The sequence below is a fragment of the Coffea arabica genome, chromosome 11e (assembly GCF_036785885.1).
Source record: "Coffea arabica cultivar ET-39 chromosome 11e, Coffea Arabica ET-39 HiFi, whole genome shotgun sequence".
NCBI lineage: Eukaryota > Viridiplantae > Streptophyta > Magnoliopsida > Gentianales > Rubiaceae > Coffea > Coffea arabica.
In genome coordinates, this window is record NC_092331.1 from 33,511,607 (window position 1) to 33,525,710 (window position 14,104).

A 14,104-nucleotide genomic window follows, 5' to 3' on the forward strand; every position below is an offset into this window, starting at 1 on the left:
TGAAGGCGCGAGACAAATCAGGAACGGTACGGCTCGATCAAAGCCCGGATCGTCGCTCAAATTTGTCGGCGCAAATGTATCAGCGCAAGCGTGAAGGATTGATTTCATGATAATTTAGAGTTGCGGGATGATGGAAAAAAACAGGGGGCAAATCAATAACAAAAAAAAATATGAAAGCAAATAAATAAAAGGATAATAGGAAAATGCTTGAATTGACGCTTAAAATGAATTTCGGTCTAGAAAAGCCACACTGCTTCGCAGGACGGGGTAGTTTAAAAGAATAAAGCGAAAGGAATATGGCGGGTGCGATCATACCAGCACTAATGCACCGGATCCCATCAGAACTTCGAAATTAAGCGTGTTTGGGCGAGAGTAGTACTTGGATTGGTGACCCCCTGGGAAGTCCTCGTGTTGCACCCCTCTCTTTTTTGTTTCGAAATCCAAATTTCCTATTCGTTCTTTATCCAGTAGTAATTTAGGTCCTTCGGAACGATTGCTTCATATTTTGCTTCTTCTCGAAGCATGAAGGCGGATCTGAAGGCGCGAGACAAATCAGGAACGGTACGGCTCGATCAAAGCCCGGATCGTCGCTCAAATTTGTCGGCGCAACTGTATCAGCGCAAGCGTGAAGGATTGATTTCATGATAATTTAGAGTTGCGGGATGATGGAAAAAAACAGGGGGCAAATCAATATAAAAAAAATTATGAAAGCAAATAAATAAAAGGATAATAGGAAAATGCTTGAATTGACGCTTAAAATGAATTTCGGTCTAGAAAAGCCACACTGCTTCGCAGGACGGGGTAGTTTAAAAGAATAAAGCGAAAGGAATATGGCGGGTGCGATCATACCAGCACTAATGCACCGGATCCCATCAGAACTTCGAAATTAAGCGTGTTTGGGCGAGAGTAGTACTTGGATTGGTGACCCCCTGGGAAGTCCTCGTGTTGCACCCCTCTCTTTTTTGTTTCGAAATCCAAATTTCCTATTCGTTCTTTATCCTGTAGTAATTTAGCTCCGTCGGAACGATTGCTTAATATTTTGCTTCTTGTCGAAGCGTGAAGGAGGATCTGAAGGCGCGAGACAAATCAGGAACGGTACGGCTCGATCAAAGCCCGGATCGTCGCTCAAATTTGTCGGCGCAAATGTATCAGCGCAAGCGTGAAGGATTGATTTCATGATAATGTAGAGTTGCGGGATGATGGAAAAAAACAGGGTGACCCGAAGTTAAGCATGCTTGGGCGAGAGTAGTACTAGGATGGGTGACCCCCTGGGAAGTCCTCTTGTTGCACCCCTCTCTTTTTTGTTTCGAAATTCAAATTTTCTATTCGTTCTTTATCCTGTAGTAATTTAGGTCCTTCGGATCGATTGCTTTATATTTTGCTTCTTCTCGAAGCATGAAGGCGGATCTGAAGCGAGACAAATCAGGAACGGTACGGCTCGATCAAAGCCCGAATCGTCGCTCAAATTTGTCGGCGCAAATGTATCAGCGCAAGCGTGAAGGATTGATTTCATGATAATTTAGAGTTGCGGGATGATGGAAAAAAACAGGGGGCAAATCAATATAAAAAAAATTATGAAAGCAAATAAATAAAAGGATAATAGGAAAATGCTTGAATTGACGCTTAAAATGAATTTCGGTCTAGAAAAGCCACACTGCTTCGCAGGACGGGGTAGTTTAAAAGAATAAAGCGAAAGGAATATGGCGGGTGCGATCATACCAGCACTAATGCACCGGATCCCATCAGAACTTCGAAATTAAGCGTGTTTGGGGGAGAGTAGTACTTGGATTGGTGACCCCCTGGGAAGTCCTCGTGTTGCACCCCTCTCTTTTTTGTTTCGAAATCCAAATTTCTTCGTTCTTTATCCAGTAGTAATTTAGCTCCGTCGGAACGATTGCTTAATATTTTGCTTCTTGTCGAAGCGTGAAGGAGGATCTGAAGGCGCGAGACAAATCAGGAACGGTACGGCTCGATCAAAGCCCGGATCGTCGCTCAAATTTGTCGGCGCAAATGTATCACCGCAAGCGTGAAGGATTGATTTCATGATAATTTAGAGTTGCGGGATGATGAAAAAAAACAGGGTGCAAATCAATAACAAAAAAATATAAAGTAAATAAATAAATGCATAAGAGGAAAATGCTTCAATTGACGCTTAAAATGAATTCCGGTCTAGAAAAGCCACATTGCTTCGCTGGACGGGGTAGTTTAAAAGAATAAAGCGAAAGGAACGTTGTGGGTGCGATCATACCAGCACTAATGCACCGTATCCCATCAGAACTCCGAAGTTAAGCGTGCTTGGGCGTGAGCAGTATTAGGATGGGTGACCCCCTGGGAATTCCTCTTGTTGCACCCCTCTCTTTTTTGTTTCGAAATTCAAATTTTCTATTCGTTCTTTATCCTGTAGTAATTTAGGTCCTTCGGAACGATTGCTTTATATTTTGCTTCTTCTCGAAGCATGAAGGCGGATCTGAAGGCGCGAGACAAATCAGGAACGGTACGGCTCGATCAAAGCCCGGATCGTCGCTCAAATTTATCGGCGCAAATGTATCAGCGCAAGCGTGAAGGATTGATTTCATGATAATTTAGAGTTGCGGGATGATGGAAAAAAACAGGGGGCAAATCAATAACAAAAAAAAATATGAAAGCAAATAAATAAAAGGATAATAGGAAAATGCTTGAATTGACGCTTAAAATGAATTTCGGTCTAGAAAAGCCACACTGCTTCGCAGGACGGGGTAGTTTAAAAGAATAAAGCGAAAGGAATATGGCGGGTGCGATCATACCAGCACTAATGCACCGGATCCCATCAGAACTTCGAAATTAAGCGTGTTTGGGGGAGAGTAGTACTTGGATTGGTGACCCCCTGGGAAGTCCTCGTGTTGCACCCCTCTCTTTTTTGTTTCGAAATCCAAATTTCTTCGTTCTTTATCCAGTAGTAATTTAGCTCCGTCGGAACGATTGCTTAATATTTTGCTTCTTGTCGAAGCGTGAAGGAGGATCTGAAGGCGCGAGACAAATCAGGAACGGTACGGCTCGATCAAAGCCCGGATCGTCGCTCAAATTTGTCGGCGCAAATGTATCACCGCAAGCGTGAAGGATTGATTTCATGATAATTTAGAGTTGCGGGATGATGAAAAAAAACAGGGTGCAAATCAATAACAAAAAAATATAAAGTAAATAAATAAATGCATAAGAGGAAAATGCTTCAATTGACGCTTAAAATGAATTCCGGTCTAGAAAAGCCACATTGCTTCGCTGGACGGGGTAGTTTAAAAGAATAAAGCGAAAGGAACGTTGTGGGTGCGATCATACCAGCACTAATGCACCGTATCCCATCAGAACTCCGAAGTTAAGCGTGCTTGGGCGTGAGCAGTATTAGGATGGGTGACCCCCTGGGAATTCCTCTTGTTGCACCCCTCTCTTTTTTGTTTCGAAATTCAAATTTTCTATTCGTTCTTTATCCTGTAGTAATTTAGGTCCTTCGGAACGATTGCTTTATATTTTGCTTCTTTTCGAAGCATGAAGGCGGATCTGAAGGCGCGAGACAAATCAGGAACGGTACGGCTCGATCAAAGCCCGGATCGTCGCTCAAATTTATCGGCGCAAATGTATCAGCGCAAGCGTGAAGGATTGATTTCATGATAATTTAGAGTTGCGGGATGATGGAAAAAAACAGGGGGCAAATCAATAACAAAAAAAAATATGAAAGCAAATAAATAAAAGGATAATAGGAAAATGCTTGAATTGACGCTTAAAATGAATTTCGGTCTAGAAAAGCCACACTGCTTCGCAGGACGGGGTAGTTTAAAAGAATAAAGCGAAAGAAATATGGCGGGTGCGATAATACCAGCACTAATGCACCGGATCCCATCAGAACTTCGAAATTAAGCGTGTTTGGGCGAGAGTAGTACTTGGATTGGTGACCCCCTGGGAAGTCCTCGTGTTGCACCCCTCTCTTTTTTGTTTCGAAATCCAAATTTCCTATTCGTTCTTTATCCTGTAGTAATTTAGCTCCGTCGGAACGATTGCTTAATATTTTGCTTCTTGTCGAAGCGTGAAGGAGGATCTGAAGGCGCGAGACAAATCAGGAACGGTACGGCTCGATCAAAGCCCGGATCGTCGCTCAAATTTGTCGGCGCAAATGTATCAGCGCAAGCGTGAAGGATTGATTTCATGATAATGTAGAGTTGCGGGATGATGGAAAAAAACAGGGGACAAATCAATAACAAAAAAAATTATGAAAGCAAATAAATAAAAGGATAATAGGAAAATGCTTGAATTGATGCTTAAAATGAATTTCGGTCTAGAAAAGCCACACTGCTTCGCAGGACGGGGTAGTTTAAAAGAATAAAGCGAAAGGAATATGGCGGGTGCGATCATACCAGCACTAATGCACCGGATCCCATCAGAACTTCGAAATTAAGCGTGTTTGGGCGAGAGTAGTACTTGGATTGGTGACCCCCTGGGAAGTCCTCGTGTTGCACCCCTCTCTTTTTTGTTTCGAAATCCAAATTTCCTATTCGTTCTTTATCCAGTAGTAATTTAGGTCCTTCGGAACGATTGCTTCATATTTTGCTTTTTCTCGAAGCATGAAGGCGGATCTGAAGGCGCGAGACAAATCAGGAACGGTACGGCTCGATCAAAGCCCGGATCGTCGCTCAAATTTGTCGGCGCAACTGTATCAGCGCAAGCGTGAAGGATTGATTTCATGATAATTTAGAGTTGCGGGATGATGGAAAAAAACAGGGGGCAAATCAATATAAAAAAAATTATGAAAGCAAATAAATAAAAGGATAATAGGAAAATGCTTGAATTGACGCTTAAAATGAATTTCGGTCTAGAAAAGCCACACTGCTTCGCAGGACGGGGTAGTTTAAAAGAATAAAGCGAAAGGAATATGGCGGGTGTGATCATACCAGCACTAATGCACCGGATCCCATCAGAACTTCGAAATTAAGCGTGTTTGGGGGAGAGTAGTACTTGGATTGGTGACCCCCTGGGAAGTCCTCGTGTTGCACCCCTCTCTTTTTTGTTTCGAAATCCAAATTTCTTCGTTCTTTATCCTGTAGTAATTTAGCTCCGTCGGAACGATTGCTTAATATTTTGCTTCTTGTCGAAGCGTGAAGGAGGATCTGAAGGCGCGAGACAAATCAGGAACGGTACGGCTCGATCAAAGCCCGGATCGTCGCTCAAATTTGTCGACGCAAATGTATCACCGCAAGCGTGAAGGATTGATTTCATGATAATTTAGAGTTGCGGGATGATGGAAAAAAACAGGGTGTAAATCAATAACAAAAAAATATAAAGTAAATAAATAAATGGATAAGAGGAAAATGCTTCAATTGACGCTTAAAATGAATTCCGGTCTAGAAAAGCCACACTGCTTCGCTGGACGGGGTAGTTTAAAAGAATAAAGCGAAAGGAACGTTGTGGGTGCGATCATACCAGCACTAATGCACCGGATCCCATCAGAACTCCGAAGTTAAGCATGCTTGGGCGAGAGTAGTACTAGGATGGGTGACCCCCTGGGAAGTCCTCTTGTTGCACCCCTCTCTTTTTTGTTTCGAAATTCAAATTTTCTATTCGTTCTTTATCCTGTAGTAATTTAGGTCCTTCGGATCGATTGCTTTATATTTTGCTTCTTCTCGAAGCATGAAGGCGGATCTGAAGCGAGACAAATCAGGAACGGTACGGCTCGATCAAAGCCCGAATCGTCGCTCAAATTTGTCGGCGCAAATGTATCAGCGCAAGCGTGAAGGATTGATTTCATGATAATTTAGAGTTGCGGGATGATGGAAAAAAACAGGGGGCAAATCAATATAAAAAAAATTATGAAAGCAAATAAATAAAAGGATAATAGGAAAATGCTTGAATTGACGCTTAAAATGAATTTCGGTCTAGAAAAGCCACACTGCTTCGCAGGACGGGGTAGTTTAAAAGAATAAAGCGAAAGGAATATGGCGGGTGCGATCATACCAGCACTAATGCACCGGATCCCATCAGAACTTCGAAATTAAGCGTGTTTGGGGGAGAGTAGTACTTGGATTGGTGACCCCCTGGGAAGTCCTCGTGTTGCACCCCTCTCTTTTTTGTTTCGAAATCCAAATTTCTTCGTTCTTTATCCTGTAGTAATTTAGCTCCGTCGGAACGATTGCTTAATATTTTGCTTCTTGTCGAAGCGTGAAGGAAGATCTGAAGGCGCGAGACAAATCAGGAACGGTACGGCTCGATCAAAGCCCGGATCGTCGCTCAAATTTGTCGGCGCAAATGTATCACCGCAAGCGTGAAGGATTGATTTCATGATAATTTAGAGTTGCGGGATGATGAAAAAAAACAGGGTGCAAATCAATAACAAAAAAATATAAAGTAAATAAATAAATGGATAAGAGGAAAATGCTTCAATTGACGCTTAAAATGAATTCCGGTTTAGAAAAGCCACATTGCTTCGCTGGACGGGGTAGTTTAAAAGAATAAAGCGAAAGGAACGTTGTGGGTGCGATCATACCAGCACTAATGCACCGTATCCCATCAGAACTCCGAAGTTAAGCGTGCTTGGGCGTGAGCAGTATTAGGATGGGTGACCCCCTGGGAATTCCTCTTGTTGCACCCCTCTCTTTTTTGTTTCGAAATTCAAATTTTCTATTCGTTCTTTATCCTGTACTAATTTAGGTCCTTCGGAACGATTGCTTTATATTTTGCTTCTTCTCGAAGCATGAAGGCGGATCTGAAGGCGCGAGACAAATCAGGAACGGTACGGCTCGATCAAAGCCCGGATCGTCGCTCAAATTTATCGGCGCAAATGTATCAGCGCAAGCGTGAAGGATTGATTTCATGATAATTTAGAGTTGCGGGATGATGGAAAAAAACAGGGGGCAAATCAATAACAAAAAAAAATATGAAAGCAAATAAATAAAAGGATAATAGGAAAATGCTTGAATTGACGCTTAAAATGAATTTCGGTCTAGAAAAGCCACACTGCTTCGCAGGACGGGGTAGTTTAAAAGAATAAAGCGAAAGAAATATGGTGGGTGCGATAATACCAGCACTAATGCACCGGATCCCATCAGAACTTCGAAATTAAGCGTGTTTGGGCGAGAGTAGTACTTGGATTGGTGACCCCCTGGGAAGTCCTCGTGTTGCACCCCTCTCTTTTTTGTTTCGAAATCCAAATTTCCTATTCGTTCTTTATCCTGTAGTAATTTAGCTCCGTCGGAACGATTGCTTAATATTTTGCTTCTTGTCGAAGCGTGAAGGAGGATCTGAAGGCGCGAGACAAATCAGGAACGGTACGGCTCGATCAAAGCCCGGATCGTCGCTCAAATTTGTCGGCGCAAATGTATCAGCGCAAGCGTGAAGGATTGATTTCATGATAATGTAGAGTTGCGGGATGATGGAAAAAAACAGGGGACAAATCAATAACAAAAAAAATTATGAAAGCAAATAAATAAAAGGATAATAGGAAAATGCTTGAATTGATGCTTAAAATGAATTTCGGTCTAGAAAAGCCACACTGCTTCGCAGGACGGGGTAGTTTAAAAGAATAAAGCGAAAGGAATATGGCGGGTGCGATCATACCAGCACTAATGCACCGGATCCCATCAGAACTTCGAAATTAAGCGTGTTTGGGCGAGAGTAGTACTTGGATTGGTGACCCCCTGGGAAGTCCTCGTTTTGCACCCCTCTCTTTTTTGTTTCGAAATCCAAATTTCCTATTCGTTCTTTATCCAGTAGTAATTTAGGTCCTTCGGAACGATTGCTTCATATTTTGCTTTTTCTCGAAGCATGAAGGCGGATCTGAAGGCGCGAGACAAATCAGGAACGGTACGGCTCGATCAAAGCCCGGATCGTCGCTCAAATTTGTCGGCGCAACTGTATCAGCGCAAGCGTGAAGGATTGATTTCATGATAATTTAGAGTTGCGGGATGATGGAAAAAAACAGGGGGCAAATCAATATAAAAAAAATTATGAAAGCAAATAAATAAAAGGATAATAGGAAAATGCTTGAATTGACGCTTAAAATGAATTTCGGTCTAGAAAAGCCACACTGCTTCGCAGGACGGGGTAGTTTAAAAGAATAAAGCGAAAGGAATATGGCGGGTGCGATCATACCAGCACTAATGCACCGGATCCCATCAGAACTTCGAAATTAAGCGTGTTTGGGGGAGAGTAGTACTTGGATTGGTGACCCCCTGGGAAGTCCTCGTGTTGCACCCCTCTCTTTTTTGTTTCGAAATCCAAATTTCTTCGTTCTTTATCCTGTAGTAATTTAGCTCCGTCGGAACGATTGCTTAATATTTTGCTTCTTGTCGAAGCGTGAAGGAGGATCTGAAGGCGCGAGACAAATCAGGAACGGTACGGCTCGATCAAAGCCCGGATCGTCGCTCAAATTTGTCGACGCAAATGTATCACCGCAAGCGTGAAGGATTGATTTCATGATAATTTAGAGTTGCGGGATGATGGAAAAAAACAGGGTGTAAATCAATAACAAAAAAATATAAAGTAAATAAATAAATGGATAAGAGGAAAATGCTTCAATTGACGCTTAAAATGAATTCCGGTCTAGAAAAGCCACACTGCTTCGCTGGACGGGGTAGTTTAAAAGAATAAAGCGAAAGGAACGTTGTGGGTGCGATCATACCAGCACTAATGCACCGGATCCCATCAGAACTCCGAAGTTAAGCATGCTTGGGCGAGAGTAGTACTAGGATGGGTGACCCCCTGGGAAGTCCTCTTGTTGCACCCCTCTCTTTTTTGTTTCGAAATTCAAATTTTCTATTCGTTCTTTATCCTGTAGTAATTTAGGTCCTTCGGATCGATTGCTTTATATTTTGCTTCTTCTCGAAGCATGAAGGCGGATCTGAAGCGAGACAAATCAGGAACGGTACGGCTCGATCAAAGCCCGAATCGTCGCTCAAATTTGTCGGCGCAAATGTATCAGCGCAAGCGTGAAGGATTGATTTCATGATAATTTAGAGTTGCGGGATGATGGAAAAAAACAGGGGGCAAATCAATATAAAAAAAATTATGAAAGCAAATAAATAAAAGGATAATAGGAAAATGCTTGAATTGACGCTTAAAATGAATTTCGGTCTAGAAAAGCCACACTGCTTCGCAGGACGGGGTAGTTTAAAAGAATAAAGCGAAAGGAATATGGCGGGTGCGATCATACCAGCACTAATGCACCGGATCCCATCAGAACTTCGAAATTAAGCGTGTTTGGGGGAGAGTAGTACTTGGATTGGTGACCCCCTGGGAAGTCCTCGTGTTGCACCCCTCTCTTTATTGTTTCGAAATCCAAATTTCTTCGTTCTTTATCCTGTAGTAATTTAGCTCCGTCGGAACGATTGCTTAATATTTTGCTTCTTGTCGAAGCGTGAAGGAAGATCTGAAGGCGCGAGACAAATCAGGAACGGTACGGCTCGATCAAAGCCCGGATCGTCGCTCAAATTTGTCGGCGCAAATGTATCAGCGCAAGCGTGAAGGATTGATTTCATGATAATGTAGAGTTGCGGGATGATGGAAAAAAACAGGGGACAAATCAATAACAAAAAAAATTATGAAAGCAAATAAATAAAAGGATAATAGGAAAATGCTTGAATTGATGCTTAAAATGAATTTCGGTCTAGAAAAGCCACACTGCTTCGCAGGACGGGGTAGTTTAAAAGAATAAAGCGAAAGGAATATGGCGGGTGCGATCATACCAGCACTAATGCACCGGATCCCATCAGAACTTCGAAATTAAGCGTGTTTGGGCGAGAGTAGTACTTGGATTGGTGACCCCCTGGGAAGTCCTCGTGTTGCACCCCTCTCTTTTTTGTTTCGAAATCCAAATTTCCTATTCGTTCTTTATCCAGTAGTAATTTAGGTCCTTCGGAACGATTGCTTCATATTTTGCTTTTTCTCGAAGCATGAAGGCGGATCTGAAGGCGCGAGACAAATCAGGAACGGTACGGCTCGATCAAAGCCCGGATCGTCGCTCAAATTTGTCGGCGCAACTGTATCAGCGCAAGCGTGAAGGATTGATTTCATGATAATTTAGAGTTGCGGGATGATGGAAAAAAACAGGGGGCAAATCAATATAAAAAAAATTATGAAAGCAAATAAATAAAAGGATAATAGGAAAATGCTTGAATTGACGCTTAAAATGAATTTCGGTCTAGAAAAGCCACACTGCTTCGCAGGACGGGGTAGTTTAAAAGAATAAAGCGAAAGGAATATGGCGGGTGTGATCATACCAGCACTAATGCACCGGATCCCATCAGAACTTCGAAATTAAGCGTGTTTGGGGGAGAGTAGTACTTGGATTGGTGACCCCCTGGGAAGTCCTCGTGTTGCACCCCTCTCTTTTTTGTTTCGAAATCCAAATTTCTTCGTTCTTTATCCTGTAGTAATTTAGCTCCGTCGGAACGATTGCTTAATATTTTGCTTCTTGTCGAAGCGTGAAGGAGGATCTGAAGGCGCGAGACAAATCAGGAACGGTACGGCTCGATCAAAGCCCGGATCGTCGCTCAAATTTGTCGACGCAAATGTATCACCGCAAGCGTGAAGGATTGATTTCATGATAATTTAGAGTTGCGGGATGATGGAAAAAAACAGGGTGTAAATCAATAACAAAAAAATATAAAGTAAATAAATAAATGGATAAGAGGAAAATGCTTCAATTGACGCTTAAAATGAATTCCGGTCTAGAAAAGCCACACTGCTTCGCTGGACGGGGTAGTTTAAAAGAATAAAGCGAAAGGAACGTTGTGGGTGCGATCATACCAGCACTAATGCACCGGATCCCATCAGAACTCCGAAGTTAAGCATGCTTGGGCGAGAGTAGTACTAGGATGGGTGACCCCCTGGGAAGTCCTCTTGTTGCACCCCTCTCTTTTTTGTTTCGAAATTCAAATTTTCTATTCGTTCTTTATCCTGTAGTAATTTAGGTCCTTCGGATCGATTGCTTTATATTTTGCTTCTTCTCGAAGCATGAAGGCGGATCTGAAGCGAGACAAATCAGGAACGGTACGGCTCGATCAAAGCCCGAATCGTCGCTCAAATTTGTCGGCGCAAATGTATCAGCGCAAGCGTGAAGGATTGATTTCATGATAATTTAGAGTTGCGGGATGATGGAAAAAAACAGGGGGCAAATCAATATAAAAAAAATTATGAAAGCAAATAAATAAAAGGATAATAGGAAAATGCTTGAATTGACGCTTAAAATGAATTTCGGTCTAGAAAAGCCACACTGCTTCGCAGGACGGGGTAGTTTAAAAGAATAAAGCGAAAGGAATATGGCGGGTGCGATCATACCAGCACTAATGCACCGGATCCCATCAGAACTTCGAAATTAAGCGTGTTTGGGGGAGAGTAGTACTTGGATTGGTGACCCCCTGGGAAGTCCTCGTGTTGCACCCCTCTCTTTTTTGTTTCGAAATCCAAATTTCTTCGTTCTTTATCCTGTAGTAATTTAGCTCCGTCGGAACGATTGCTTAATATTTTGCTTCTTGTCGAAGCGTGAAGGAAGATCTGAAGGCGCGAGACAAATCAGGAACGGTACGGCTCGATCAAAGCCCGGATCGTCGCTCAAATTTGTCGGCGCAAATGTATCACCGCAAGCGTGAAGGATTGATTTCATGATAATTTAGAGTTGCGGGATGATGAAAAAAAACAGGGTGCAAATCAATAACAAAAAAATATAAAGTAAATAAATAAATGGATAAGAGGAAAATGCTTCAATTGACGCTTAAAATGAATTCCGGTTTAGAAAAGCCACATTGCTTCGCTGGACGGGGTAGTTTAAAAGAATAAAGCGAAAGGAACGTTGTGGGTGCGATCATACCAGCACTAATGCACCGTATCCCATCAGAACTCCGAAGTTAAGCGTGCTTGGGCGTGAGCAGTATTAGGATGGGTGACCCCCTGGGAATTCCTCTTGTTGCACCCCTCTCTTTTTTGTTTCGAAATTCAAATTTTCTATTCGTTCTTTATCCTGTACTAATTTAGGTCCTTCGGAACGATTGCTTTATATTTTGCTTCTTCTCGAAGCATGAAGGCGGATCTGAAGGCGCGAGACAAATCAGGAACGGTACGGCTCGATCAAAGCCCGGATCGTCGCTCAAATTTATCGGCGCAAATGTATCAGCGCAAGCGTGAAGGATTGATTTCATGATAATTTAGAGTTGCGGGATGATGGAAAAAAACAGGGGGCAAATCAATAACAAAAAAAAATATGAAAGCAAATAAATAAAAGGATAATAGGAAAAATGCTTGAATTGACGCTTAAAATGAATTTCGGTCTAGAAAAGCCACACTGCTTCGCAGGACGGGGTAGTTTAAAAGAATAAAGCGAAAGAAATATGGTGGGTGCGATAATACCAGCACTAATGCACCGGATCCCATCAGAACTTCGAAATTAAGCGTGTTTGGGCGAGAGTAGTACTTGGATTGGTGACCCCCTGGGAAGTCCTCGTGTTGCACCCCTCTCTTTTTTGTTTCGAAATCCAAATTTCCTATTCGTTCTTTATCCTGTAGTAATTTAGCTCCGTCGGAACGATTGCTTAATATTTTGCTTCTTGTCGAAGCGTGAAGGAGGATCTGAAGGCGCGAGACAAATCAGGAACGGTACGGCTCGATCAAAGCCCGGATCGTCGCTCAAATTTGTCGGCGCAAATGTATCAGCGCAAGCGTGAAGGATTGATTTCATGATAATGTAGAGTTGCGGGATGATGGAAAAAAACAGGGGACAAATCAATAACAAAAAAAATTATGAAAGCAAATAAATAAAAGGATAATAGGAAAATGCTTGAATTGATGCTTAAAATGAATTTCGGTCTAGAAAAGCCACACTGCTTCGCAGGACGGGGTAGTTTAAAAGAATAAAGCGAAAGGAATATGGCGGGTGCGATCATACCAGCACTAATGCACCGGATCCCATCAGAACTTCGAAATTAAGCGTGTTTGGGCGAGAGTAGTACTTGGATTGGTGACCCCCTGGGAAGTCCTCGTTTTGCACCCCTCTCTTTTTTGTTTCGAAATCCAAATTTCCTATTCGTTCTTTATCCAGTAGTAATTTAGGTCCTTCGGAACGATTGCTTCATATTTTGCTTTTTCTCGAAGCATGAAGGCGGATCTGAAGGCGCGAGACAAATCAGGAACGGTACGGCTCGATCAAAGCCCGGATCGTCGCTCAAATTTGTCGGCGCAACTGTATCAGCGCAAGCGTGAAGGATTGATTTCATGATAATTTAGAGTTGCGGGATGATGGAAAAAAACAGGGGGCAAATCAATATAAAAAAAATTATGAAAGCAAATAAATAAAAGGATAATAGGAAAATGCTTGAATTGACGCTTAAAATGAATTTCGGTCTAGAAAAGCCACACTGCTTCGCAGGACGGGGTAGTTTAAAAGAATAAAGCGAAAGGAATATGGCGGGTGCGATCATACCAGCACTAATGCACCGGATCCCATCAGAACTTCGAAATTAAGCGTGTTTGGGGGAGAGTAGTACTTGGATTGGTGACCCCCTGGGAAGTCCTCGTGTTGCACCCCTCTCTTTTTTGTTTCGAAATCCAAATTTCTTCGTTCTTTATCCTGTAGTAATTTAGCTCCGTCGGAACGATTGCTTAATATTTTGCTTCTTGTCGAAGCGTGAAGGAGGATCTGAAGGCGCGAGACAAATCAGGAACGGTACGGCTCGATCAAAGCCCGGATCGTCGCTCAAATTTGTCGACGCAAATGTATCACCGCAAGCGTGAAGGATTGATTTCATGATAATTTAGAGTTGCGGGATGATGGAAAAAAACAGGGTGTAAATCAATAACAAAAAAATATAAAGTAAATAAATAAATGGATAAGAGGAAAATGCTTCAATTGACGCTTAAAATGAATTCCGGTCTAGAAAAGCCACACTGCTTCGCTGGACGGGGTAGTTTAAAAGAATAAAGCGAAAGGAACGTTGTGGGTGCGATCATACCAGCACTAATGCACCGGATCCCATCAGAACTCCGAAGTTAAGCATGCTTGGGCGAGAGTAGTACTAGGATGGGTGACCCCCTGGGAAGTCCTCTTGTTGCACCCCTCTCTTTTTTGTTTCGAAATTCAAATTTTCTATTCGTTCTT

At 42.4% G+C, this 14,104-nt stretch overlaps 26 non-coding genes across 26 annotated transcripts; all 26 read left to right on the forward strand.

Annotated features, from left to right (window-relative positions):
- Positions 1-301: 301 nt before the first annotated feature.
- LOC140022629 (5S ribosomal RNA) lies at positions 302-420 on the forward strand. Its single transcript, XR_011826610.1, has one exon. It is a non-coding gene; the product is annotated as a 5S ribosomal RNA (ribosomal RNA).
- A 415-nt stretch (positions 421-835) lies between these two features.
- LOC140022630 (5S ribosomal RNA) lies at positions 836-954 on the forward strand. The gene has a single exon (XR_011826611.1). It is a non-coding gene; the product is annotated as a 5S ribosomal RNA (ribosomal RNA).
- Positions 955-1,705: 751 nt separating this feature from the next.
- LOC140024790 (5S ribosomal RNA) lies at positions 1,706-1,824 on the forward strand. Its single transcript, XR_011828766.1, has one exon. It is a non-coding gene; the product is annotated as a 5S ribosomal RNA (ribosomal RNA).
- A 410-nt stretch (positions 1,825-2,234) lies between these two features.
- Positions 2,235-2,353, forward strand: LOC140023425 (5S ribosomal RNA). The gene has a single exon (XR_011827395.1). It is a non-coding gene; the product is annotated as a 5S ribosomal RNA (ribosomal RNA).
- Positions 2,354-2,769: 416 nt separating this feature from the next.
- LOC140024791 (5S ribosomal RNA) lies at positions 2,770-2,888 on the forward strand. Its single transcript, XR_011828767.1, has one exon. It is a non-coding gene; the product is annotated as a 5S ribosomal RNA (ribosomal RNA).
- A 410-nt stretch (positions 2,889-3,298) lies between these two features.
- On the forward strand, positions 3,299-3,417 carry LOC140023426 (5S ribosomal RNA). Its single transcript, XR_011827396.1, has one exon. It is a non-coding gene; the product is annotated as a 5S ribosomal RNA (ribosomal RNA).
- A 416-nt stretch (positions 3,418-3,833) lies between these two features.
- LOC140023840 (5S ribosomal RNA) lies at positions 3,834-3,952 on the forward strand. Its single transcript, XR_011827805.1, has one exon. It is a non-coding gene; the product is annotated as a 5S ribosomal RNA (ribosomal RNA).
- Positions 3,953-4,368: 416 nt separating this feature from the next.
- On the forward strand, positions 4,369-4,487 carry LOC140022631 (5S ribosomal RNA). Its single transcript, XR_011826612.1, has one exon. It is a non-coding gene; the product is annotated as a 5S ribosomal RNA (ribosomal RNA).
- Positions 4,488-4,902: 415 nt separating this feature from the next.
- Positions 4,903-5,021, forward strand: LOC140024926 (5S ribosomal RNA). The gene has a single exon (XR_011828902.1). It is a non-coding gene; the product is annotated as a 5S ribosomal RNA (ribosomal RNA).
- Positions 5,022-5,431: 410 nt separating this feature from the next.
- On the forward strand, positions 5,432-5,550 carry LOC140031782 (5S ribosomal RNA). The gene has a single exon (XR_011835707.1). It is a non-coding gene; the product is annotated as a 5S ribosomal RNA (ribosomal RNA).
- A 412-nt stretch (positions 5,551-5,962) lies between these two features.
- Positions 5,963-6,081, forward strand: LOC140024792 (5S ribosomal RNA). The gene has a single exon (XR_011828768.1). It is a non-coding gene; the product is annotated as a 5S ribosomal RNA (ribosomal RNA).
- Positions 6,082-6,491: 410 nt separating this feature from the next.
- Positions 6,492-6,610, forward strand: LOC140023427 (5S ribosomal RNA). Its single transcript, XR_011827397.1, has one exon. It is a non-coding gene; the product is annotated as a 5S ribosomal RNA (ribosomal RNA).
- A 416-nt stretch (positions 6,611-7,026) lies between these two features.
- On the forward strand, positions 7,027-7,145 carry LOC140023841 (5S ribosomal RNA). Its single transcript, XR_011827806.1, has one exon. It is a non-coding gene; the product is annotated as a 5S ribosomal RNA (ribosomal RNA).
- A 416-nt stretch (positions 7,146-7,561) lies between these two features.
- On the forward strand, positions 7,562-7,680 carry LOC140023931 (5S ribosomal RNA). The gene has a single exon (XR_011827897.1). It is a non-coding gene; the product is annotated as a 5S ribosomal RNA (ribosomal RNA).
- A 415-nt stretch (positions 7,681-8,095) lies between these two features.
- Positions 8,096-8,214, forward strand: LOC140024793 (5S ribosomal RNA). Its single transcript, XR_011828769.1, has one exon. It is a non-coding gene; the product is annotated as a 5S ribosomal RNA (ribosomal RNA).
- Positions 8,215-8,624: 410 nt separating this feature from the next.
- On the forward strand, positions 8,625-8,743 carry LOC140031783 (5S ribosomal RNA). Its single transcript, XR_011835708.1, has one exon. It is a non-coding gene; the product is annotated as a 5S ribosomal RNA (ribosomal RNA).
- A 412-nt stretch (positions 8,744-9,155) lies between these two features.
- On the forward strand, positions 9,156-9,274 carry LOC140024795 (5S ribosomal RNA). Its single transcript, XR_011828771.1, has one exon. It is a non-coding gene; the product is annotated as a 5S ribosomal RNA (ribosomal RNA).
- A 413-nt stretch (positions 9,275-9,687) lies between these two features.
- On the forward strand, positions 9,688-9,806 carry LOC140022632 (5S ribosomal RNA). The gene has a single exon (XR_011826613.1). It is a non-coding gene; the product is annotated as a 5S ribosomal RNA (ribosomal RNA).
- Positions 9,807-10,221: 415 nt separating this feature from the next.
- Positions 10,222-10,340, forward strand: LOC140024928 (5S ribosomal RNA). The gene has a single exon (XR_011828904.1). It is a non-coding gene; the product is annotated as a 5S ribosomal RNA (ribosomal RNA).
- A 410-nt stretch (positions 10,341-10,750) lies between these two features.
- Positions 10,751-10,869, forward strand: LOC140031785 (5S ribosomal RNA). Its single transcript, XR_011835710.1, has one exon. It is a non-coding gene; the product is annotated as a 5S ribosomal RNA (ribosomal RNA).
- A 412-nt stretch (positions 10,870-11,281) lies between these two features.
- On the forward strand, positions 11,282-11,400 carry LOC140024796 (5S ribosomal RNA). Its single transcript, XR_011828772.1, has one exon. It is a non-coding gene; the product is annotated as a 5S ribosomal RNA (ribosomal RNA).
- A 410-nt stretch (positions 11,401-11,810) lies between these two features.
- LOC140023428 (5S ribosomal RNA) lies at positions 11,811-11,929 on the forward strand. The gene has a single exon (XR_011827398.1). It is a non-coding gene; the product is annotated as a 5S ribosomal RNA (ribosomal RNA).
- A 417-nt stretch (positions 11,930-12,346) lies between these two features.
- Positions 12,347-12,465, forward strand: LOC140023842 (5S ribosomal RNA). Its single transcript, XR_011827807.1, has one exon. It is a non-coding gene; the product is annotated as a 5S ribosomal RNA (ribosomal RNA).
- A 416-nt stretch (positions 12,466-12,881) lies between these two features.
- LOC140023932 (5S ribosomal RNA) lies at positions 12,882-13,000 on the forward strand. The gene has a single exon (XR_011827898.1). It is a non-coding gene; the product is annotated as a 5S ribosomal RNA (ribosomal RNA).
- A 415-nt stretch (positions 13,001-13,415) lies between these two features.
- LOC140024797 (5S ribosomal RNA) lies at positions 13,416-13,534 on the forward strand. The gene has a single exon (XR_011828773.1). It is a non-coding gene; the product is annotated as a 5S ribosomal RNA (ribosomal RNA).
- Positions 13,535-13,944: 410 nt separating this feature from the next.
- On the forward strand, positions 13,945-14,063 carry LOC140031786 (5S ribosomal RNA). The gene has a single exon (XR_011835711.1). It is a non-coding gene; the product is annotated as a 5S ribosomal RNA (ribosomal RNA).
- Positions 14,064-14,104: the final 41 nt, after the last annotated feature.